The sequence below is a fragment of the Dermacentor albipictus genome, chromosome 7 (genome assembly GCF_038994185.2).
Source record: "Dermacentor albipictus isolate Rhodes 1998 colony chromosome 7, USDA_Dalb.pri_finalv2, whole genome shotgun sequence".
Lineage (NCBI taxonomy): Eukaryota > Metazoa > Arthropoda > Arachnida > Ixodida > Ixodidae > Dermacentor > Dermacentor albipictus.
Genome location: NC_091827.1, coordinates 138603879 through 138629486, shown reverse-complemented (window position 1 = coordinate 138629486; position 25608 = coordinate 138603879). Strand labels below are relative to the sequence as shown.

The 25608-nt window shown below is 48.9% G+C and overlaps 1 protein-coding gene across 1 annotated transcript in view; it reads left to right on the top strand.

Annotated features, from left to right (window-relative positions):
* Window positions 1-25608, top strand: part of LOC135896892 (uncharacterized) — a 102069-nt gene that overhangs the window by 22589 nt on the left and 53872 nt on the right. The window lies entirely within an intron of this gene.

Here is a 25608-nt window from a genome sequence, read left to right as displayed (position 1 = left end):
ATGAACGAAAAGCTGTCCATATTCGACGAAGTTCTCACGATATCCAAGGCAAACGAAGAAAAGAAACTTAAGCTCGAGGAAACAATACAGCACTTACAGAATGTTCTGGCTGCACAGGCAAAACAACAGATAGCTTTTGAGGACCGCAACCGTAAGAATAACTTAGTAGTCTTCGGAATAAAGAAAGATGCTAGTCAAACCCGGTCCGATCTTGAAAGAAAGCTTCAAGACATTTGCAAGGACAAGCTAGGAGTGAATATTGATTTTCTGGAACGTATACACAGAATTGGCAAAAAACGCTATAATCAACCAAGGCCTGTTATTCTTCGTCTCTACAAATATAACGAAAAAATAGCCGTACTTACAAATGGCCACAAACTGAAAGATTCCGGAGTGTCAATATCTGAAGACTACTCGCAGGCAACTGTAAAAATAAGGAAACTGCTTTGGCAATCCTATAAGAGCGAAAAACACCCAGGTGATAAAATAAAGCTCGTCTACAACAAACTGCATGTAAATGGCAACATTTATGCGTGTGACGAGCAGAACAACTGCAGGGTATTGATGCACAAAGCAGCCCACACGTCCCAAGATTGACGAACAGATACCACCGCACGCGTTGTGGAAAAATCACTTCGACGAATATGTTTGAATGCGCAAAGTATGTGCAACAAGCAAGACCGGCTCGAACAGTTATTACTCTTCTATGACCCACACGTGACGATTATATCTGAAACTTGGCTTCATGCCGACATTCCTGATAGCTGCGCCGTACCGCCTTCATACACACTACAGAAAGGACCGCACCACGAGGGGCGGCGGAATTGCGATTCTCGTTAAGGCTGGATTGTCTTCTGTCCTTTTGCCCGATGTTTCCACCTTTCTTGAAAGCGTTTCGTGTAGGCTGATGTTCTCAGGTTACCAAATAACTATAGTTGGTATCCATAGGTCTCCTGGGGCGGGACCAGTATATCTACTGAAATTATACGATTACCTAGAAAAGTACTTAAATCAGAATATTATAATTGCAGGTGACTTTAATCTTCCCCACATTGATTGGGGCACCATGAAGTTTAGTCCCCCCGATGCGCATAGTTCAGAAGTATTACTTCATATATTGTTAGCGTATAATCTAGTCCAGACTTTACACTCTCCTACACGCGTAACTAGTTCAGCTTCCTCAATTCTAGAACTAATTTTATGTTCCGCAGGCATAAAAAATTGCATTACTGAAGTTTACGAGGGCATTTCTGATCACAAACTAGTCTACATTACCTACATGCTCCCTCGCCAACTGGGAACGTCCATGCCAAAATTACAAACTGTAAAGCATTTTGACGCAGCAGACAACCCACGCATTATGCATTTTCTGCAAGACGCCCTCTTATCGTTTTGTGAGGACGACGTAAATGCGTTGTGGGCGAGGTTTAAGTACCTCTGCGATTACTGCATACGAAACTTTGTACCACAAAAAGTAAAAAAAACTAGGGAGAACAAACCCTTGCTTAACCCGAGAACTAATACAATTAAAACGGAAGATCGAGCGTTGCAGGAAGAAAAAGAATAAAAATGCGTCACTAATTACAGAATTAAGCGCCTCCCTCAAGCATAGACTGCAAAAAGCAAGAGACAGGTATTTTTCGGAGACACTTGGTCGTTTTGCAACAGAAAATCCTCAAAAATTCTGGCAGTACCTTTCGAATAAGGACAATAAAAAGTTAGACCAAGTAATGGTTGATGGGGAAGTTGTCACGGACAAAAAGGAAATGGCAGACAGGTTGAACCTCCATTTTCAAAGCGTATTTTCCAGACCTGATGCAAGGATTGATAACACGCCAGTTGGTGATAGGGCAAGCACCATTACCATCTCTTTGGAAGGTGTTGCCGAACTTCTACTGCGATTGGATCCAAAAAAATCAGCCGGCCCTGACAACATTCCCGCAGCATTCTTAAAAAGGTATGCAGAAATTCTGGCCAGATTTCTTGTCGTAATCTTTCAAAAATCTGTAGAGACAGGCGTCGTACCCCATGACTGGCGTGTTGCGCGTGTTGTACCCGTATTAAAGAAAGGAAATTCATCGGAAATCAATAATTACCGCCCTATATCTCTCACCTCTATTTCTTGCAAACTAATAGAGCTATTATACTCAAATAACTTAATACCTTTTTAGACACGAATAAAATAATTAGTAACAGGCAACATGGCTTCTGGCAACGTTTTTCCACTACTACACAACTAATTGATACCGTACATAATCTAACAAAAACTCTCGACAGTGGTGGTCAGGTAGATATAATTTTTATGGATTTCTCGAAGGCGTTTGATAGGGTTCCTCACTCTAAATTAATAACCAAAATGAAAGAAATGGGTATCCCTTCCTGTGTCATCGCTTGGGTTATGTCATATTTACAAAATAGAAAACAATATGTGGAAATTGATGGCAACTGCTCCCACTTCTTAGATGTTCACTCTGGTGTTCCTCAGGGCTCAGTCTTGGGGCCTGTTTTATTTAATATTGTCACAGTCGGTAATGTGGAAAGACGACGACGCTGATGGTGGTCTTAGAGATGACGAAGAAGATTTTAGCATCATCGCTGCTCTACGCTTGTTGACTCAGCCATTAAAAGCCACGTGTAAATAGACGAACGCTTCTTCCTTCCCGTAACATCATTGGTGGAGGTGCGGGGTAATCACTTGAGCAAGACGGAGCTCCGCAGCGGACGTAACCTGTCCGCCATGTCATCCGAAGGAGAGAGTTGCACCGCGGCCCCGGCGTCGCCACCGACGGTCATCCTGGCCCAGCCTCGCGACTCAGGCATGTTTTCCGGGATTGACAACGTTGACGTTGACGACTGGTTGCAGAATTATGAACGGGTCAGCCCACACAACAGGTGGGATCACACGCTTATGCTGGCTAATATAATATTCTACCTCAAGAAAACAGCACGGGTCTGGTTCGAAACACATGAAGAAGAGATTACGAGTTGGGACCAGTGTAAACAGAAGCTTAGAGATTTGCTCAGCAAACCCGTCGGCCGCCAACGTGCTGCGAAGAAGGACCTTGGGACCCGTGTACAGACGTCCACTGAATCTTACGTGGCGTATATCCAGGACGTCCTCGCTCTTTGCCGCAAAGTAGATAACAATATGGCAGAGGCAGACAAGGTCAGCCACGTCTTAAAGGGCATCGCGGACGACGCGTTCAACCTGCTTGTTTATAAGAACATCACAACGGTCAATGAGATAATTCACGAATGTCGCCGCTTTGAAGACCCGAAGAGTCGCCACATAGTTCGACAGTTTACTCGTCTACCTAATACCGCAGCTTCGTCGACGTGCGAAGACATTGGTCCGACGCGTGAGTCCACCTCCAGCGAGAACGTCGTGCGTATCGTTCGGCGAGAAATCGAAGCAGCGTCTCCTTCCACGCCAGTCACGCAGTGCTTTGACGATTCCCGGCCGCTTGTGTCCCTCATTCAGTCAGTCATTCGCCAAGAACTTGCCAATGTAGGTCTTCCATCCATCTGCTCCGCCAGCCGTCCTGACTTTGCTTCGTCTGCTGCCTCTGCCCCTGTTCACCGGGGCCAATACGGTCCATATCCGAGCTATCGCAACCCGGCCGAATGGCGCACCCATGACGATAGACCCATCTGCTTTTCCTGTAGACGTGTGGGCCACATCTCTCGCCACTGTCGAAGTTCCTGGCCAGCCCACTCACGACCAAGCTTTCCCGCCTACCGCCGCTCCCCACTGAATCCTCGCCCGCCATCAGTCTCCACCGAGGTTGAAGACGCAGCTGACAACGCTCGAGCCACCGCGACCAGCCGATCGCCATCACCACATAGTCGCCGCTCCCGTTCGCCCCAGCTGCGTCGCTCTCCATCCCCAGCTTACCGTCGCCGCTCTCCGACGGGAAACTAACTGGGGCAGCTCCTGGAGGTGACGCTGCTCTAGAACACCGGCCTGAAATTCCTCTGCTGACCCTGCCTACTAATCGGAACCTTCTGGACGTGGACGTGGATGGTTTGCCCGTTACAGCACTCATCGACACTGGAGCCCAAATTTCCATCATGAGTGCGGAGCTTCGAAGGCGCTTGAAAAAAGTACTTACCCCTGCTCCGACTCGACTGCTCCAGGTCGCCGATGGTGGAACTCCGGCTGTGCTTGGAATGTGTACTGCTCGTGTCAGTGTCGGCGCTCGTCACACGTCCGTTTTGTTTAGTGTGCTTGAACATCGCCCTCATAATGTGATCCTCGGACTCGACTTTTTGTCTGCCCATTCTGCTCTGATTGACTGTTCCGCCGGTGTTGTACAACTTGATCTACCCCTACCTGTTCCCATTGACCTTCCGGCTCAAGCTCCAGCTCAACTTTTTTCCGCGGATTTTATACGCCTGCCATTTCTTGCAGCAACCTTCATCCCTGTTTTAGCCAGCCCACCTGTACCTGACGGACACTATGTCCTTACTCCCTCGACGTCAGTCCTGCTTTCTTACAATGTCTCCTTCCCACACACCATCGTTTCTGTTACGGGCAATCAGACATGTCTTCCCATCCTAAATTTCGGACAGAGCCCACAAGTAGTTCCTCGAGGCATGTCTCTTGCCACGTTGTCACCAACGCACGAGTGCCACATTTCTGCTCTATCTGTTGCCCCGTCTTCGACCACTGCTCATTCTGCGCCTTCTGCATCAGTACCGACCGACGACTTTACAAAGATGATTGCACCGGACCTCTCAACCCAAGAAGCCGCACAGCTCCGTGGCCTCCTCGAGTCCTACTCCGACATTTTCGATCTGAACGATCGCCCTTCGCGTCAAACTACGGTCGTGACACATCGGATAAATACCGGCGATGCAGCACCTGTTCGCAGACGCCCATACCGGGTGTCGCCCTCTGAGCGACAAGTTATCCAGAGCGAGGTTGACAAGATGCTTGCCAAAGGAATTATTGAAAACTCTTCCAGCCCGTGGGCATCCCCTATTGTTCTCGTCAAAAAGAAGGATAACAGCTGGCGATTCTGCGTTGACTATCGTCATCTAAACACGATCACCAAGAAAGATGTGTATCCACTTCCCCGCATTGACGATGCTCTGGATTGTCTCCATGGTGCACTTATTTTTCATCTATAGACCTTCGCTCTGGATATTGGCAAATTGCCGTGGACGAAATGGACCGTGAAAAGACCGCATTCGTCACACCAGACGGCCTATATCAGTTCCGGGCAATGCCTTTTGGCTTGTGCAATGCCCCGGCGACCTTTGAACGGATGATGGACATGCACTTGCGTGGTTTGAAATGGTCCATCTGTTTGTGCTACTTGGATGACGTCATCGTATTGACACGTGTACTTATATTTATCGGGCTACCAGGTTTCGCCGCCTAACAAATATTATCGCACAGCGCGGGACGCGCTTGCATGTATCCGAAGTTTCTGGAAAGTTATCGATGCTTCTATCCGCAGTCTGTTATCGCCGAACCTTGTGTTAGCTGATTTATTCGCCTGACGCGAATGATGTAGAATTTTATGGAAGGCACGCGGGTCCCAACGATTTGTCTGGAACATTCGACGACTCTGTATAAAAGCCGACGCGCTTGACCCGCTGATCAGATTTTCGACGATCGCCGAGCGTGTTCGCCGCTATCGTTGTGCTATAAGTGTAGCCTGTTTTGTGGGCACAGGTTCGCCCAATAAAAGTTAGTTTTGTCGTTCACAGTATTGCTACTGTGTTATTCAACGTCACCACCACGTGACATCTGGTGGAGGTGCTTGTGCGTTCATGTACCGAACGCCCCCACAAAGCCGCGACCCAAGCCCGCAGCCCGAGGACAGAACCAACATCGCCCGAGACTAGCGTGCTAGCCGCAGACTGCAAGGACTGCCCCCAGAGCACGGACTTCTACTTGAGACGACAAAGAAGATCGCGGTCAAGACAACCCCAATTGCTGCCCCAGCGTCCCCTGTTATCCTACAACAACCTCGGGGCCCACCAACCTTCCGTGGAGCAGCGACTGAAGACCCGGAATCATGGCTGGAGACCTGCGAACGAATCGCAACATTCAACAACTGGGACTCCGACGAAAAGTTGCGGCATGTCTACTTCGCCTTAGAAGACACCGCGAGAACTTGGTTTGAGAACAGGGAATCGACCTTGACAACGTGGGACCTGTTCCGTAGCGGCTTCTTACGCACCTTTACAAGCGTCGTGCGCAAGGAAAGGGCTGAAGCTATGCTGGAAGCCCGAGTGCAGCTACCTAACGAGAATGTTGCCATTTTTACGGAAGAAATGAGCCGTTTGTTCCGCCACGCCGACCCGGATATGGCTGAGGAGAAGAAAGTCCGCCTACTGATGCGTGGTGTAAAGGAGGAACTTTTCGCCGGGATGGTAAGAAGCCCACCGAAGACCGTCGAAGAGTTTCTTCGTGAGGCGACGAACATCGAGAAGACACTCGAAATGCGGAACCGGAAATTCAACCGCCGTACAAGCTCTACCCACTACGCAGGAATTCAATCACTGGCCACGGACGATCTGCGCGAGACCATTAGGGCCATAGTGCGCGAAGAACTGCGCAAGGTCTTGCCTTCGCCGCAGCCTCAAGTGGCCTCGATCGCGGACATCGTTAAAGAAGAGGTGCACCGATCGCTTGGAGTTCCTGAGGTGCAACCAGAATCACCACAGCCCCAGCCGGAAGCGATGACCTACGCCGCCGTCGCACGCGGTCAAGGCCCCCCTCCGCGACCGCGCCAGGTCCCTGTGACGCCGCAATTCTGTCGTCCGCCGCCGCCAGCACGCCCACCCGTCGCCCAGCGCACCTACGCGAGGAAGACGGACATTTGGAGAGCTCCCGACCACCGCCCGCTCTGCTATCACTGCGGAGAAGCCGGCCATGTGTACCGCCGATGCCCATACCGCGACTTGGGACTGAGAGGGTTCACCGTCAACGCGCCGCGTCCACAGCTTGGAGAGCGCCCACGTGACATCGCCGATTACCTCGCCGCTACTCAGTGGAGCTCTCGACGACCATCGCGTTCGCCATCACCAGGCCGCTACCTGGCGCCGCAGCGCCGACCATACACTGGCCCAGCCCGGGGCCGGTCAGCGAGCCCATATCCGGAAAACTTAAAGCAGCAACCGATGGAGGTGCGGTTGCTGTTCGTCGAGCTGACGAAGATCCTCCGCCGCCGACGAAGACGACGAAGACGACGAAGAGACCATCTCGACGACATAATAACGACACGCCGCCATCCCGACAAAGTCAGGTAGCCAAGACTACACCGACTAAAGTCGATTTGACGAAGCGACGTTCCAGCTTCAGTTCAACCCGACGCAGCCGTGATCCGACGCCAAGACCTAATGCAATGCCAGACAAAGAACCACCGACCTCGACGTGCTTCTCGACGGCCACGCAGTCACCGCTTTAGTGGACACAGGAGCCGATTACTCCGTCATGAGTGGAACCATCGCCGCGCAGTTGAAGAAAGTTAAAACTGCATGGGAAGGCCCTCAAATTCGGACCGCTGGAGGACACCTCATCACGCCTACTGGAATCTGCACGGCAAGAATAACCATTCATGACCGGACTTACCCTGCCACCTTCGTTATCCTCCAACGGTGTTCACGAGACGTCATTCTCGGTATGGACTTCCTGAACCAACACGGCGCAATCATCGACCTGAAGTCGAAGTCAATAACGCTGTCGGAAGATCAAGCGATACCGCCGGAGAGCCATCGTAGTCACCACGCCTTGAGTGTGCTCGAAGATCAAGTGAGCATCCCGCCTCGCTCCAGCATTGTTATTTCGGTCGGCACCGAAACACCCGCTGACGTCGAAGGCGTCATCGAAGGCGACCAACGTTTACTGCTCGACCGTGAAATTTGCGTCGCAAGAGGGATCGCTCGACTGAACGGAGGAAACACGAAAGTGTTGCTGACAAACTTCAGCCAGGAGTTCAAGCATATCAACAAGGGCACGACGATCGCATACATCGAGGAAATTCACGAAACCAGTGATGCCTTTGTCCTCTCGGATTCTGTTGCATCTACCCCGATGACCTTAATTCCCGAGCCAGACTTCAACATAAATCCAAGTCTCCCCGTGATTAAGCAGCAACAGCTCAGAAGTGTGCTTCGACGATACAAAGACTGCTTTTCGACGTCATCAAGGATTCGACAAACACCAGTCGCAAAGCATCGCATAATAACCGAAGAGAGCGCTCGACCACTACGCCAGAGCCCTTACCGAGTTTCGACGCGAGAACGCGAAGCTATAAGACAACAAGTCGACGAAATGCTGCGCGACGACATCATCCAGCCGTCCAAAAGCCCGTGGGCGTCTCCAGTTGTTTTAGTGAAGAAAAAGGACGGAACCCTACGTTTCTGCGTCGATTATCGTCGACTGAACAAAATCACGAAGAATGACGTATACCCCCTCCCACGGATAGACGACGCATTGGATAGGCTCTGCAATGCTAAATACTTCTCATCGATGGACCTCAAGTCTGGCTACTGGCAAATAGAAGTCGACGAAAGGGATCGCGAAAAGACCGCCTTCATCACGCCAGACGGCCTCTATGAATTCAAGGTTATGCCATTTGGACTGTGCTCGGCGCCTGCAACGTTCCAGCGCGTGATGGACACGGTTTTAGCAGGATTGAAGTGGCAGACCTGTCTTGTTTACTTGGATGACGTCGTCGTCTTCGCCGGAAATTTCGACGATCACCTTAGGCGGCTTGCAACAGTACTAGAGGCCATCAAATCATCAGGGCTCACTCTGAAGCCAGAAAAGTGCCGCTTCGCTTACGACGAGCTTCTGTTCCTAGGCCACGTCATCAGCAAATCCGGAGTACGCCCCGACCCGCAGAAAACAGCTGTCATCGCAACGTTCCCGCAGCCCATCGACAAGTAGGCAGTGCGTAGATTCCTTGGCATGTGTGCCTACTACAGGCGCTTTGTTAAGGACTTTTCACGCATCGCTGAGCCGCTAACGCATCTAACCAAATCTGATGTCGAGTTCAAATGGCAAAGCCGCAGGCCGACGCATTTCAAGAACTAAAACGACGCATGCAGTCACCGCCTGTACTCGCACATTTCGACGAAGACGCCGATACCGAAATCCACACTGACGCCAGTAGCCTAGGCCTCGGTGCCGTCCTAGCCCAGAGGAAAGAAGGACTTGAAAGGGTGATATCGTATGCTAGCCGGTCGCTGTCAAAAGCGGAAAGCAACTATTCTACGACTGAAAAGGAATGCCTCGCCATCATTTGGGCTGCAGCTAAATTCCGCCCTTACCTATATGGCAGGCCATTCAAAGTCGTCAGTGACCATCACGCATTGTGTTGGCTAGCTAACTTATAGGACCCTTCAGGACGGCTTGCGCGGTGGAGCCTCAGACTACAAGAATATGACGTCACAGTAATATACAAGTCCGGAAGAAAACTCTCCTTCGCCGACTGCTTATCGCGCGCCCCCATCGATCCCCCGCCGCAAGACGACGAGGACGACGACTCCTTCCTTGGGATAATAAGCGCGGAAGACTTCACTAAACAGACACGAGCCGACCCGGAGCTAAAAGGCCTTGTCGAGTATTTGGAAGGGAACACCGACGTTGTCCCTAGGGCATTTAAGCGCGGGTTGTCTTCGTTCACGCTACAAAACAACCTGCTCGTGAAGAAGAACTTCTCACCAGTCCGCGCCAGCTACCTTCTTGTTGTACCATCAGCGCTGCGTCCAGAAGTTCTGCACGCCCTACACGACGACCCAACAGCTGGGCACCTCGGATTCTCCCGGTCGCTGTCGAGGATACAGGAAAAGTATTACTGGCCGCGTCTCAGCGCCGACGTCCCCCGTTACGTCAAGACATGCCGCGAATGTCAGCGGCGCAAGACACCACCGACAAGGCCAGCAGGATTACTACAGCCGATCGAACCTCCTCGTCGACCATTCCAGCAGATTGGAATGGATTTGTTGGGGCCGTTTCCGACGTCAACATCCGGGAATAAGTGGATCGTCGTGGCGACGGACTACCTCACCCGCTTCGCTGAAACTAAAGCTCTACCAAAAGGCAGCGCAGCCGAAGTGGCGAAAGTTTTCGTCGAGAACATCCTGCTGCGACATGGTGCCCCAGAAGTCCTCATCACCGACAGAGGAACGGCTTTTACAGCAGAGCTCACCCAAACCATTCTGCAATACAGCCATACAAGCCACAGGAGGACAACTGCCTACCATCCGCAGACGAATGGTCTCACGGAGCGCCTGAACAAGACCCTCGCCGACTTGCTAGCAATGTACGTCGACGTCGAACACAAGACGTGGGACGCGGTTCTGCCGTACGTAACCTTTGCGTACAACACGGCGGTGCAAGAAACAACACAGATCACGCCATTTAAGCTGGTTTACGGCAGAAACCCGACGACGACGCTCGACGCCATGCTGCCTCACGTCACTGACGAGGAAAATGTTGACGTCGCTAGCTATCTCCAGCGCGCCGAAGAAGCCCGACAGCTCGCCCGCCTGCGGATCAAGAACCAGCAGTGGACCGACAGCCGACACTACAACCTCCGACGACGCTTTGTCGAGTACCAGCCCGGTGACCGTGTTTGGGTTTGGACCCCTATACGCCGACGAGGACTAAGCGACAAGCTTTTGCGTCGCTATTTCGGACCGTACAAGATCATCCGACGTATTCGTGCACTGGACTACGAGGTCGTGCCAGACGGCATTTCGCTGTCACAGCGGCGCCGCTCACGACCTGAAATTGTCCACGTTGTGGGGCTCAAGCCGTACCACCAGCGTTGACGAACTTTGGGATTTCGCGTAACTCACATTTGGACTTTGTTTCTTTCCGTTGTTTTGTTACTTATGTTTAATAAGTGTCCTTTTGTGTTTCACTCTCTTTGTAGCATCGGGACGATGCTTTTTAAGAGGGGGGTATTGACACGTGTACTTATATTTATCGGGCGACCAGGTTTCGCCGCCTAACAAATCTTATCGCACAGCGCGGGACGCGCTTGCATGTATCCGAAGTTTCTGGAAAGTTATCGACGCTTCTATCCGCAGTCTGTTATCGCCGAACCTTGTGTTAGCTGATTTATTCGCCTGACGCGAATGATGTAGAATTTTATGGAAGGCACGCGGGTCCCAACGATTAGTCTGGAACATTCGACGACTCTGTATGAAAGCCGACGCGCTTGACCCGCTGATCAGATTTTCGACGATCGCCGAGCGTGTTCGCCGCTATCGTTGTGCTATAAGTGTAGCCTGTTTTGTGGGCACAGGTTCGCCCAATAAAAGTTAGTTTTGTCGTTCACAGTATTGCTACTGTGTTATTCAACGTCACCACCACGTGACAGTATTCTCTTCCACTTTTACGACTCATCTTGAAAGACTTTCATCTGTTCTTTCTGTTTTTCGCACCGCTGGCTTGCAGCTCAACTCGTCCAAGTGGCACTTCGGTCACCGCCAAATAAGTATGCTCGGACACCTCGTCGATTCATCAGGCATTCGCCCCGACCCCGCTAAAGTTCACGCTGTGCAGAATTTCCCCGTACCGACTTGTGCCAAAGATGTTCGCAGCTTTATTGGCCCATGCTCGTACTTCCGCGGTTTTGTGGAAAATTTCGCCCATGTTGTCCGTCCCCTGACTGACCTCCTGAAGAAAGACGTTCCTTTCTTTTGGGGCTCTGAACAAGCGTCTGCTTTCTCGCAGCTCATCACGATGCTCACCACACCTCCTGTTCTCGCCCATTTTGACGCCTCCGCTCCGACAGAATTCCGTACTGACGCTATTGGCTACGGCATCGGTGCAGTTTTAGCTCAACGCCAATGTGGGCACGACCGCGTCATCGCCTACGCCAGCCGCTTCCTCTCTCCCGCAGAGCGCAATTACTCGATTACTGAGCGCGAGTGCCTCGCCCTCATTTGGGCGGTGGGCAAGTTCTGACCCTATATATATGGTCGGCCATTTACAGTTACAACCGACCACCACGCCCTTTGTTGGCTTTCCTCCCTTAAGGATCCCACCGGACGCCTCGGTCGCTGGGCCCTACGGCTGCAGGAATACACATACACTGTGGTCTACAAGTCGGGTCGTCTACGTCAGGACGCTGACTGCCTGTCTCGAAATCCCGTCGATGTACCGGACGGCTTAGTGGATGTCGCACCGATCTGCGTTCTTTCGCTCTCTGCCTTGCAAGACATTGGCGCTGAACAACGGCGAGATGAGTCGTTACACCCAATTATCGAACGCCTGCTTTCTGATCCGTCTGACCCATCCCTTCACATGTTCGTGCTACAAAATGGCATCCTGTATCGCCGCAACATGCACCCCGACCGGCCCGAGCTCCTGACCGTCATTCCGTCTCATCTGCCACAGGCTGTACTGCAGCAGCTGCACGACGTTCCCACCGCTGGACACCTTGGCGTTACGTGGACCTATGACTGAATTCGGCGACGGTTCTTCTGGCCTCGTCTCAACCGCTCCGTTCGCCGCTATGTTGCCGCGTGTGAGTCGTGTCAACGCCGGAAAAGACCAGCTGTGCCTCCTGCCGGACTGCTGCAGCCTTTGGATATACCAGCCGACCTTTTTTTTCGCGTTGGCGTTGATCTTCTCGGACCATTCCCTATGTCGAATGACGAAAATAGGTGGATTGCCGTCGCTACGGACTATACAACTCGCTATGCCATTACTAGAGCCCTACCGAACAGCTGCGCTACAGACGTCGCTGATTTCTTGGTTCACGACGTTATCTTGCACCACGGTGCACCTCGTCAACTTCTCACCGATCGCGGCAGATACTTTCTTTCCAAAGTCATAGACGAGCTACTTCGGTCATGTGCTACTAAACACAAACTTACTACCGCTTACCATCCTCAAACTAATGGTCTTACCGAACGCCTGAACCGCACATTAACTGACATGCTCGCAATGTATGTTTCCTCCGATCATCGCGACTGGGACATTGCTCTACCATTTGTCACGTTCGCCTACAATTCCTCGCGCCACGACACAGCTGGCTATTCCCCCTTCTATCTCCTCTTCGGCCGTGAGCCAACTTTGCCTTTCGAGACACTCCTCTCGACCACTCTCGATTCGCCGACAGAGTACACTCGGGACGTCATAACCACAGCGACCCAAGCACGCCAGACTGCCCGCTTTCGTCTTTCTGCTTCACAGACACGCCAGAAGTGCCGTTACGACCAGCGCCATCACGACGTGCATTATGAACCAGGTGCCCTTGTGCTAGTCTGGTATCCAGCTCGGCGTGTTGGTCTTTCGGAGAAATTCCTCTCGCGATACCATGGCCCTTACCGCATCCTTCGCCAGGTGACCCCTGTCACGTATGAAGTGTCTCCGCTGGATGCCATGGTGCCTTCACCTCTCTCTGACATCATCCACGTTAGCCGTCTCAAACCTTACCTTTCTCGGTAATGTGGAAAGAAGACTACGCTGATGGTGGTCTTAGAGACGACGAAGAAGAGTTTAGCATCATCGCTGCTCTACGCTTGTTGGCTCAGCCATTAAAAGCCACGTGTAAATAGACGAACGCTTCTTCCTTCCCGTAACATCATATATATTAGCGACCTGTTAGGTATTCTGGAACTAAGCACGTCGGCCAGGTTATTCGCCGATGACTGCATCATCTTCAAAAGCATTCATTCTGTATCCGATCAACTTGTCCTAAATTCGAACTTACAGCTCCTTGCAAAAACCGTTTATTTATGTGCTACGAATAAGATCAACAAAATGAAATTGACGTATGTCATTGGGGACAACATAATTAGTCAAGGGGAAGAATACAGATACCTGGGCGTGACTTTAACATCTGATCTTAAATGGTCATCCCATATCTCCAACATCTGCTCCTCTGCAAGGAAAAAGCTAGGTTTCTTAAAATATAAATTAGGCAATTCTTCAAGCGTACTTAGATTCAAGCTTGCAAATCAATTGTTAGACCTACTCTTGAATACGCCAGCATAGTATGGGACCCACACACCACAATCAACATAGATAAACTAGAAAAAATCCAGAGATTAGCAGTAAGGTTTATATATAACCGCTATAAGCGAAGGGACTCTCCGTCCGTCATGTTACAAGAGGCAGCCCTTGAGCCATTGGCTGAAAGAAGAAAGGCTGCCCGGCTGCGCTTTTTTCACTCCTTGTATTTTCAAAAACTAGGCATTCAGCCTCAGGATTACTTTGAAAGGGACACACCCAGACCCTCGATCACGACATAAACATAGCCATAACATCAAGCCAATATTTGGCCGCACGAATTTCTTCATTTTTCATTTATCCTTAAAACAATATCCGACTGGAATTTCCTGCCTCATGACTCACCTCTCCTTTCTTCAACTTCTTGAGAGACTGTATATAAGTATCTATGTGTATGGTTAGAAATGATGATTACTTATTAACTGTGCGTCGTGTGCTTTTCTGCCTATGTACCTGTGTTCGGGGCACGCACTCACACAAACTGTATTTGCTTTGTAACCCTGTTTAGTTTTGCTATTATATTTTCTGGATGTACATTATAACTTCCCCATTGTTGCTGATCCTAAGGCATAGTGCTTGCTAACAAATGTATGTACCCTCTCCTGCTTGGACCGATCCGGTCTGCAGTATTTTGTCAATAAATAACTAAAATAAGTAAAATAAATAGTAAATGAGATGTTAAAAGAACTGCCATACGAAACACAGAAAGGCCTCCTTTACCTTTACAACGTTATATGGTTTTCCGGCGAGATCCCCGCTGTTTGGAAGGAGGCTATTATAATTCCATTTCTGAAGCACGGTAAGGATCCTTCCTCTGTATCAAGTTTCAGACCCATAGCACTAACAAGTTGCCTCTGCGAAGTATTCGAAAAAATTATTAACTGTCGCCTACTACACTTCCTCGAGTCAAACAAATTGCTCGACCCATACCAGTGTGGGTTTCGGGAGGGTCGATCTACCTGTGACCATCTTATACGCATCGAGGCACGTATCCGTGAAGCTATTGTCCATAAGAAGTTTTTCTTATCCGTATTCCTTGATATGGAGAAAGCTTATGATAGTACGTGGTGGTTTGGAATATTGAGAGACCTCTCACACTTAGGTATACGTGGTAATATGCTCAATGTTATCGGAAGGTATGTGGCTAAGCGCACATTCCGTGTTCGAGTGGGCAATGTTTTGTGACGGAAATTTGTACAGGAAACTGGAGGGCCGCAGGGCGGGGTACTCAGCTGCACGCTCTTTACAGTAAAAATGAATTCTCTTCGTGTACACATACCACATAACATCTTTTATTCAACATATGTTGACGTTATGCAGATAAAATTTGAATCAAGTTCGCTGGCAATCTGTCAGCGATAGGTCCAGCTTTGCTTAACAAGGTCTCCAAATGGGCTGGCGAGAACGGGTTCAGACTGAACCCACAAAAAAGCACCTGTGTCATTTTCTCTAGAAAAAGAGACCTGAACCCTGATCCTGCAATTGTGTTGCATGATGAGCCTCTGCCTGTAAACAGGGAACATAAATTTTTAGGCGTAATTTTAGACGCGAAATTAGCCTTTATACAGCACATAAAGTATCTTAAACACAAATGTATGAAAACAATGAATATCTTAAAGGTGTTCTCACGCACAACCTGGGGCAGTGATGGAAAATGTCTCATGAACTTGTACAAAAGCCTCATACGCACACGACTAGACTATGGAGCCATAGTTTGCCAGTCGGCTACTCCAACTGCTCTAAAGATGCTAGACCCTGTCCACCGCTTAGGAATTTGCCTGTCCACAGGCGCCTTTAGAACAAGCCCAGTGGAAAGCCTTTACGTTGAATCGGATGAGTGGTCACTTCATCTGCAGAGAACATATTCGCCTTTCATGTAGTTTCTTAGAGTAAACGGAAATAGTCAGCACCCCGCGTATTACACCATAAACTATTTGTCCAGTTGTCAACTTTTCCGCAACCGGCCCACAGTGGCACAGCCTTTCTCCATGCGTGTTAGAGACATGGCTGAAGAAACAAGGGTTCCACTGCTTGAATGCCGCCTTATGTCCCCTGCTATACGGCCCCCGCCGTGGCAGTGGCAACCAATATACTGTGATACACCTTTCGTAGCTGTTACAAAGCACGCGCCTGTCGCGCATATACGAATCTACTTCCGCGAGGTACAGCACAAATACTCTTCTCCTGAATTCTTTACAGACGCATCGAAGTGTCATTCTGGCGTATCTTCCGCAGCGGTCGGTCCATCCTTTTCGGATGACGGTGTTCTGCACCCTAACACAAGTATTTTCACAGCAGAGGCCCACGCGATATGGACTTCCGTTAAACACATTAAATAATTTAGTATCCCAAATGCAGTTTCATACACAGACTCTTTGAGCGTCGCAAATGCTTTGAAAACTGTCAGGAAATATCAGAACCCTGTAATTCTATCTCTTTACTCAGCATTATGCACAACATATGCGTCCGCAAGGTAAGGATCCTTCCTCTGTATCAAGTTTCAGACCCATAGCACTAACAAGTTGCCTCTGCGAAGTATTCGAAAAAAAATGATTAACTGTCGCCGACTACACTTCCTCGAGTCACAAATTGCTCGACCCATACCAGTGCGGTCTTGTCGTACGCTGGGTGCCGGGGCACCGAGAGATAGAAGGAAACGTGTTGGCTGACCAGCTAGCTACATCCGTCCACGCGAACGCTTCCAACACTTCCACGACTGTCCCTGTAATGGACCTCAAGCCCTCAATAAAAAAAAAAAACTAAGGGCGTTCTGGCAGCGCTTGTGGGATAAAGAAACAGAAAATAAACTACATGTTATCAAGCCGTATCTTGGCAACTGGCCGCCTGTATGAAAAAACCGCCATAGAGAAGTAACACTTTGCAGACTCAGGATAGGACACACATACAGCAGGCACGCATACCTCTTGTCCGGTGGTGATTACCCATGTGGGATAAATGTGGTGAGCCACTTACCGTGCTTCACATCTTGTTGCAATGCACTGAATTAGACGATAATAGGAAAAAGCATTTTCCATTACCACACCGGCAACAAATTCCACTTCATCCTCTAATGAGCGGCTATAGAGCCGCTCTTTAAATATCAACCCTTGTTAGAATTTTTTAAAGATGTACATAGTTTTCATGTTATATCACCGGGAAATTCATAGCACAGCCTCTCAACTGAGGTTTATGCTGCGGTAACTGCATTAAGAGAAAGCACCTGCCTCCCAGCCTTTGGGCCCAAAGGCCTCCCGGAGGCATATGTGCTATATCCATATTCTTGCATTTTAGCTCCTTGATCACTCATCATGCGTACTTTATCCATAGACAACTACATGTATCACTATCATAATTTTATACTATATATCATTTTACGCTTCTATGATACGGATTAATTTTAGGCCTCTTTACAGCCATGTCACATCCCACAATTGCAACTCACAAATCAGCGCTTAACACAACATTATCAGTCATGGCGCTCTTTGGCCCTTGCGCCACTAAACAATAAACATTCATTCATTTCCATCCTGTCAAGCGACGCTGGTTTTAGGTAGCCGTTGCGAGAAAGACACGGGCAGGCCCTAGTCTCAAGGTCGCCTGCACTGCCATGTGCTTTTATGTTTTCCTCTGTGTTTCTAGTGGTCCTCCAATGAAATTTACCATGCCCACCTAATGCTGCATGCAACTATGCAAGCATTTCACTGCCGTCATCAGACAACACAAACACTGGGGCAAGCGGCTCGTGTGACTGTCAGCGTGATCAAACAGAACCAGCTCGAATCGAGACGAAACTACAGCTGGGCATATGACACCTGGTGACAGTACAGTAAACTCATAATTGAAACTGATATTTGGTACTCTCAGTTCATTACAACAAATCTATAATCTTTGGTTGGCCCACTATGTTTCAAATGTACTGAAGTCAATTCGTTCAAACTGCACCATTCGGTTAAAGCTATTCATTCATACTTCTTGCTTGTCCATATCGGAAATATGAGCTGCTTTAGTCACTTCAAGCTGAACATTTGCGTTCATATGAAAATAAAGCCAACTACCCGTCTACGCTTCTTAAAGCGGTAAAAACCATAAGCAGAAAAGCTGTCATTGCTGGAAGAAAAAAATTTTTGTTTTAAAGTCGCTTGCTGCAAGAGAGCCGTCACGAATTTGTAATTTATTTTCAATATATGATTAAATGAATATTTTCTTACAGTATAAGCTGATGTGTTCCCCCGAGACATATTCATAGCTGCATCTGATAATTCAAACAAAATTTTGGGGCCCCCCTCTAGTTTGAATTATCGGAAGTCTACTGTATGTGTAATCGGTTGTCAATTCGTTGACCCAGAGATGGACGGCGAAATCTAAAATTCGCCAAGTGTCTCAGTACGCCTACTTGCCCAAGAGAAATCCCAAAGGGTGTTCTATGGGCCTTGCCAAAGGACATATCAGTGGTGTCGTACTTTAAATATCCTGCTACTGTGCTCGAGGTCCTCTGATCAAATCTGGCAAGCGGAAACTTTCGTACGTATTTAATTATATTTATAATAATCTAGTAAATTATGTAAAATACAAAGTGACGATAATGTGTAAAACGAAAAAGAGAATGTTTATTCAGATCCACATAAATATCGTGCAAGGCTCACCTGCCATGCAAGTGCATGCACGGCTACATCCATGCGAATGAGCTACAAATAAAGACTACACGTGCTTATCATGCAGGGTACCTGGTCTTATTAATAAACGTGCTTTGTTGCTGACTTCCCATCGCGTCGCATCTGATACATTGCACGTGATGCATCTGATACGTAGTGGTTTAAATATCCTACTACTGTGCTCGAGGTCCTCTGAACAAACCTGGCAAGCGGAAACTTTCCTATGTACTTAATAATATTTATAATAATGTAGTAAATTGTATACAATACAAAGTGACGATAATGTGTAAAGCGAAAAAGGAAATGTTTATGCAAATACACATAAGCAATCGTGCAAGGCTCACCTTACATGCGACCGCATGTGCCGCTACCACCATGCGACTGATCTACCGATACAGACTGCACGTGCTTATCATGCAGGATACTATATATATCTACCTCGTCTTGTTAACAAACGTGCTTTGTTGCTGACTTCCCATCGTGTCGCATCTGATACATGGTGTCAGAAGTGGTCGCGTCGCTTCGTGACGCACACACCTGAATACCCGGACAGCAAGCAGCAACTGAGAAAAACTACGGAAAGTTCGGGCAGGATGGATCAATTGCTCGCCAAGGATCGAACTACTTAAGCTACCTGACGCCCTGCTGCTATCCGGATACATCGCAAAAAATTGGGAGCAATTCAAAGAGAAGTTTGAACTGTTCTTGGAGGCAACGGCAGCAGCGAAGGAACCGAGGACTCCAGCCGTAAAGACCGCGCTTCTGCTGGGCTTTGCGGGAGATGACGCACTCGAGGAATTCAATAAATTTGCTTTTTTCGCGGAAGAAAGAAAGCAAAGTTAGATCGTAGCAAGCAAGTTCGCTGAATACCGCCAAGGTCTACAGAGAGAGCTTTTAAGAGATACTTGTTCCGCTCGAGAACACAAGTAGAAGGCGAAACTTTCTAGCATCTGCTGCGTGACCTCAAAAGAGAGGCACGCAGCTGTAACTTCGAGCCCTTGACTGAATCTTTAATCCGTGACCAAATTGTTTTCGGTACAAACAACGACAAGCTGCGCAAAAAGATGTTCAAAGAGAAGGACCTCACGCTCCTCCAAGCTGTACAAACATGCCGTGCAGCGGAATTATCTGCCCTACAGAATGAAGCGTGGTGGCAGACAGACAGCCAAATTGCTGTGGTTAAAAAATCGCAAAAGTACAGTTAAACCAAATGCAATCGGTCTCATGCGCAAGCAAGGCGCCCGGCCTTCGGAAAGACATGCTTTGTGTGGGAACGAAAGAATCATTTCGCGCTGTGCTGCCGTGAACGAGTAGATGAGGTTCACGAAGACTGTGACGACTTCAGTGTTCTGGATGTAAAAATCTGCAACGTCAGCAGCAGAGAAGACTGGACGATTAAGCCAGAAGTTGTGGGTGAAACGGTAGTGCTCACAGTTTACACAGAATCCCAGGTCAATTTGTTGCCCTACTCTATGTACAAAAGATGCAAGGGAGACATCAACCTAAAACGAAGTAATGCAGTCCTTCGGTCGTATAGCGGTGGTGTCATTAAGCACATCGGCGTAGCGACTGTGCAAGTTGCTGTGAACCATTGGTCCGCCAGTGTTTCCTTTTCCATTGTAAATAAGAGTAACCCGGCAATCCTCGGACTAATCGCAAGTGAAACGCTGGGACTGGTGTCACGCACAGTGGACACTGTAAGCAAGAACGGCACCGCTTACATCCTGAACGAATTTCCGGATTTATTTCGGTGAACCGGCTGCTTGCAACGAGAGTACCACATGGTCTTGCGCAAGGATGCAACACCAGTAGTAATGCCAGTGCGACGGGTACCACTGGCACTTAGAGAACCACTCCGGGAGGAGCTAGATCGGATGGAAAGCAGCGACATCATCGAGAAGGTCGACGAACCGACAGACTAGGGTAGTCCTCTAATCATCGTCAGAAAAACAGCGGAAAGGTGCGCGCGTGTCTGGATCCTCGAAACATCAGTGACTGCCTAAAGCAGGAGCATTATCAAATGCCGAAACGAGTAGATATAGAAGTACAGTTGGCACGGGCCAACTGTACTTCTGTACTTCTGTACTTCAACTGTACTGCGCCTTGATGCAAACTCCGGCTTCCACCAAATCCTTCTAGACAATGCAACGTCAAATATCTGCACTTTCGGCACACGATTTCGGCGTTACTGCTTTCCAAGGCTCCCGTTCGGAATAGCTTCAGCACCAGAAGTATTCCAGAAGGCAATGAGTGGAATCTGTGACCGCGCCACCGGAGTGCACGTGTACATAGATGACATCTTAATCTGGGAGCTACTGAAATCGAGCATGATGCGCGCCTCCGCCATGCTTTGCAGTTGGCCAGGCAGGCTGGATTGACATTCAATGCTGACAAATGCAAGTTCAGGCTGACTGAAATCGAATTCTCGGGTGATGTCATTCCTCAATATAGCGTAAAGCCAAACCCTTGGCTGAGCACACTACTGGGCGAAATGCATCACCCGGCAGACAAGGCGGTAGTGCACCGGATGCTAGGCGTAGCAGATTACTTCGGCAAGTTTATACCTCACCTGGCCAATAAAATGAACCTTCTACGCAATCTTTTAAAGAAAGGCACAATTATTTATTGGACTCAGCAGCATGCTCACGAATGGGCAGTTATTTGCGAGCATTTAACAAACCACGGTTGCTTGCTACCTTTGACCTGTCTAGAAAAACAACAACCTCTGCAGATGCTTCAAAATTCGGTCAAGGGGCTGCACTTTTGCAGCGTTATGGCGACGATTGCCGGCCGGTTGCCTACGCATCTCGTGCTATGACTGCCGCAGAACAAAGATATTCCAAGATAGAGAAAGAAGCAATGGGCACTACATTTGGCTGCGAAAAATTTCACCAGTTGGTATATGGTCGCAGGATTCTTATTGAGACCTACCACCGCCCGTTAATCGCTATCGCTTCAAAAGCGATTGGTGACATGCCGCCACGACTTCAACGTTTTTTTCTGCGATGCGCACACATGACTATGACCTTCATTTTCCGCCAGGCAAAAAGGTGCTCCTGGCTGACATGCTCTCAAAATCATCGCCAGCTGCAGCTCGGGATACCACTGGATCCAGCGAGGATGTAGAAATCCACGCAACAAGCATCGTCTCGGATTTGGTATGTAAAACGTCAACGGATTGCCTAGCGAGGGAAACTGCAGCTGATGCTGAGTCGAAAGTTGTTATCAACTACCTAAACGGCAAGGGAAGACTCGCAGGCAATTTCAAAGCCTTCGAATCCGAGTTAATTCTTGTCGGAAACATTCTGTTTAAAGGATGCAAGGTAATATTACCAAAGCCATTGAGGACAGAAATGCTCGAACGCATTCATGAAGGGCATTTGGGTGCAAACAAGTCAAAGGCAAAAGCTCGACGTTTGGTTTTCTGGCCAGGTCGTAACACTAACATCGAAAGGATGCTACAAAGCTGTGCAGCTTTCCGCCAGTATGTTTACGTGCAGCAAAGCGAACCTCTAGTATTAGGGCCTCCATATTTTATGCATGATGCAGAGTGGGAGTCGACATCTTCCAGCAAGGTGGAAGTTCATGCCTCTGTGTCTTTCACACGTTGTCCAATTTTCCAGAAGTCGAAAAACTGGTCGACTCTTCCACCAAACCTGTCATCGAAAAACTGAGTGCCATTTTTTCCAGATATGGTATTCAAGTAGAAGTTTGTAGCGATAATGGTCCTCAGTTTTCGTCTCATAAATTCGCACTTTTTGCTTCTAGATAGGACTTCCATCATGTGAATCCAAGGCTATATTTCCCCCAGTCCAACGGCCTCGCCGAGAAAGGCATTCAAATTGTAAAATGAATTATGAAAAAGTCTAGGGAAACGAAACAGGATTTTTGGCTTGGGCTACCGTTCATGCCCTCTCGAAGGCGGTCGCTCACCGAGTGGACTCCTGCAGGGAAGACGCCTACGCGCGAGACTTCCTGACGTCAGCCAACACTCAAGTATTCTCGTGACTAAACACAAGCCGCCCGAAGCTCGGGGCCGATGCCTACCAGCACTCAAGAAAGGCGATGTCGTAAGGATCAAAGACAAGTCATGGACACGCAACGCACAGGTGCTAGGGCCAGCCGCAGCAAGGTCGTAGGAGGTAGCTAAGGAAGATGGCAGAAGGTTACGACGCAACCGGTGACACTTCCTGAGGATTAAAGTTACTATCGACTACGCTACGATAGCAACTTTAATCAAGTAGCATAAACTGTTATGTGTGCGTAGGGTGATGTATCGTGCAAGGCTCACCTGCCATGCGAGTGAATGCGCCACCAGCACCATGCGAATGAACTACAGATAAAGACTACACGTGCTTATCATGCAGGGTATCATATATACCTGCCTCGTCTTGTTAATAAATGTGCTCTGTTGCTGACTTCCCATCGTGTCGCATCTGATACAAATAGTATTTATAATAATGTCGCAAATAATATAAAGATACAAGTGACGATAATGTGTGAAGCGAAAAAGAGAATGTTTATACAAATCTACACAAGCACTCGTTCCCACCCTAGCTAAAGCGCCTTGCTTGCAACTCACGAGTGCACTAACACTACACTTCTGTCAATTATAATCTGTGGGGTTTCGGGCTCTCGCGGTGGTTGTGTGGGGGTCATTGCGTTGTGTTTCCGGGGGCTCCTCTCCTCCTTGCCTGGACGGGGTGGCAGCGGCTCATAAAACACTGACGCTCCGCTGACACCCCGCCCACGGGAATTTCAACAGGCATTCCCCATTGGCCGATATTTTGGCGGGATTCAGGTCCCGCTTGCGTTCGCTCCGGGTACCCACGTGCAACACGGCGCCCGGGGAGACCACACCGGGGCGTCGGAAGGTGCGTAGTACGTGTTCCTCTCTGCCGGCCCCCCTTTGTCTGCCGCCGGCCGATGGTTACTTCGGCTCGTCGCGGTCTCGGCGCGCACTCTTCCATCGTCTCGATGTCCTGAGTCGGCGTCTTCCGATCGTGCCTCCGTGCGTCGTTTCTTTCTATTTTCTCTGCTATGGGGCGCGCCATGGCAGGCGCTGACCGCAGGATAGGCAGCCTCTTACTGCTGGGTTATTTGTTTCTCTCTCTGTCGCGGTGCGCAGTTAGCGGCTACCGGCGACCATTTGGTCATGTTTTGTGTCTTAATTAGCTTCAGATTCGGACGTGATGTTTAAATGGGTGTTCGTATTGAGTCCCAGCTTAATAAATGTTCTTTATGGCTTCTAGAGAGCTTTGCCTAGGGTCTCCCTTGCTGCGCGCGCGGTCTCGCCTTCCCCTAACCTGGGGCTGGCGGGGCGCGTACGCGCGCAGCTGCGCGTCGGCACATGGAGCGGGCCGGAGCAGGCGCAGACGCGGTGCCCTGCACGCATGGCGGCTCGGAGTGCTCGAAACCGCGGGGGTCGTCAGGTGCACGCGATATTGGAGCGTGTGCACCGTGAGCGTAGCGTAGTGAGCGTAGCGTAGCGTAGTTCCAACATTCGTGACTTCTTCAACAAACTGTGTCACGAAAAGATGCATAGGTGCATGGGTCCTTGAGAACCACAGCCCAGAGATGAGCACATTTTGCCACCGCATCAAAACTGGCGGCTCGTTTATCCTTACTTGAACTGGCCAAATCATGCTCTTGCTGGAATCAAACACAGGTGCCCCATCACTGTTGAAAGTCAATGTGACGTTACTCCATGCCATGTTTACCTGCTTTCTTACACTACAGAACAGACTTCCATCGGTGATATCAGAAGAAGCGCTTGGCACTAGAGGCCCTGATGACAGATTCTGTAAGTTAGTGTGGACGGATCAGCCAACTTGTTTTGAGAGTGTCCAAGCGGCTGCTGTATCAAATTAAACATCAAAAAGAAACTCCCAGAACGCATTAACTCTTGAAGCCTCTTTTCTCCACCACATGAATCACAGGTGACACTGGACTTGTTTTTGGCATTGCAAGATAGTCCAAGATATTTATGGCAGGCTTGACAACATAAGTACACCCTCAACGCTTCTTTCTTTCTCTTCCACAGCTTTCTCGGGAATTAGGTAGCGCATGGGACAATCTTCTTCTCAAACAGTTCTTTGATCAAAGTTAGAAGTCCTCTAATTTTTATCCATGTCAGTCCTGCAATGACAATGAATGTAAGCACAAGCAGGAAAGCTTGCGCTTTTGCTTTTGCATGATAAGTTAGGATTTCCTGTCCGAGTTTTCCAAAATACTTAACGAAATCATGATCTCCTGCAGCTTGACTACCACTTCCTTCGGCATCATGGATCTGTGGACTTCCTCCGTCATTGCTGTCCATTTCATCTGTTTCTTGAACAGGGTCACAATCAGAGCTGAAGTCAAAAGCAAAGTTGAGTTCACTGCCACTGAAGCTTGTTGCATCTTCATCACAAAAAACATCTGTTTCACTTGTAGCTTGGCTAGTTTCCTCTTCTTACACGGAACTGGCAGTTCCACTCGTATTCGCACCAGCACATATTTCTGCAAGGCTAGAGCTGTTTTGGCTTGAATCATCGCTGCGGTCTTCAGTACAAATGCCACAAGTGGCATCTATGGGAGGGCTGTGCAGATTCGCTGCAGTGTTCTGAAACAACATGGAGCAAATGGAAAATGAAATATCACACTGACGTCATTTGAAACTCAAGTGTTCTATGTGGAAATGCTACTTGCAATAAAGCTTTGTCGAATGTTGACACACACTAGCTTAATTGTGCAAGGTAGAGCTTATGTATTGCACAGTGAATAACATGTGACGCCGGCTCCATATGATTTTTAAAATTCTTCTTTATATTCGATTCTGGAAACGGGCAGTAATTAGCTGCGTATTCAAAGGAATGCCTTACGTCCTCAGCTCCAGGATGTCCCGTGGTTTGGGGTAAGTACCCTCTGCACCTTCAGCGTACCGGCTACTAGCGTTCTGGCAACGTTAAACAAAATAAATCG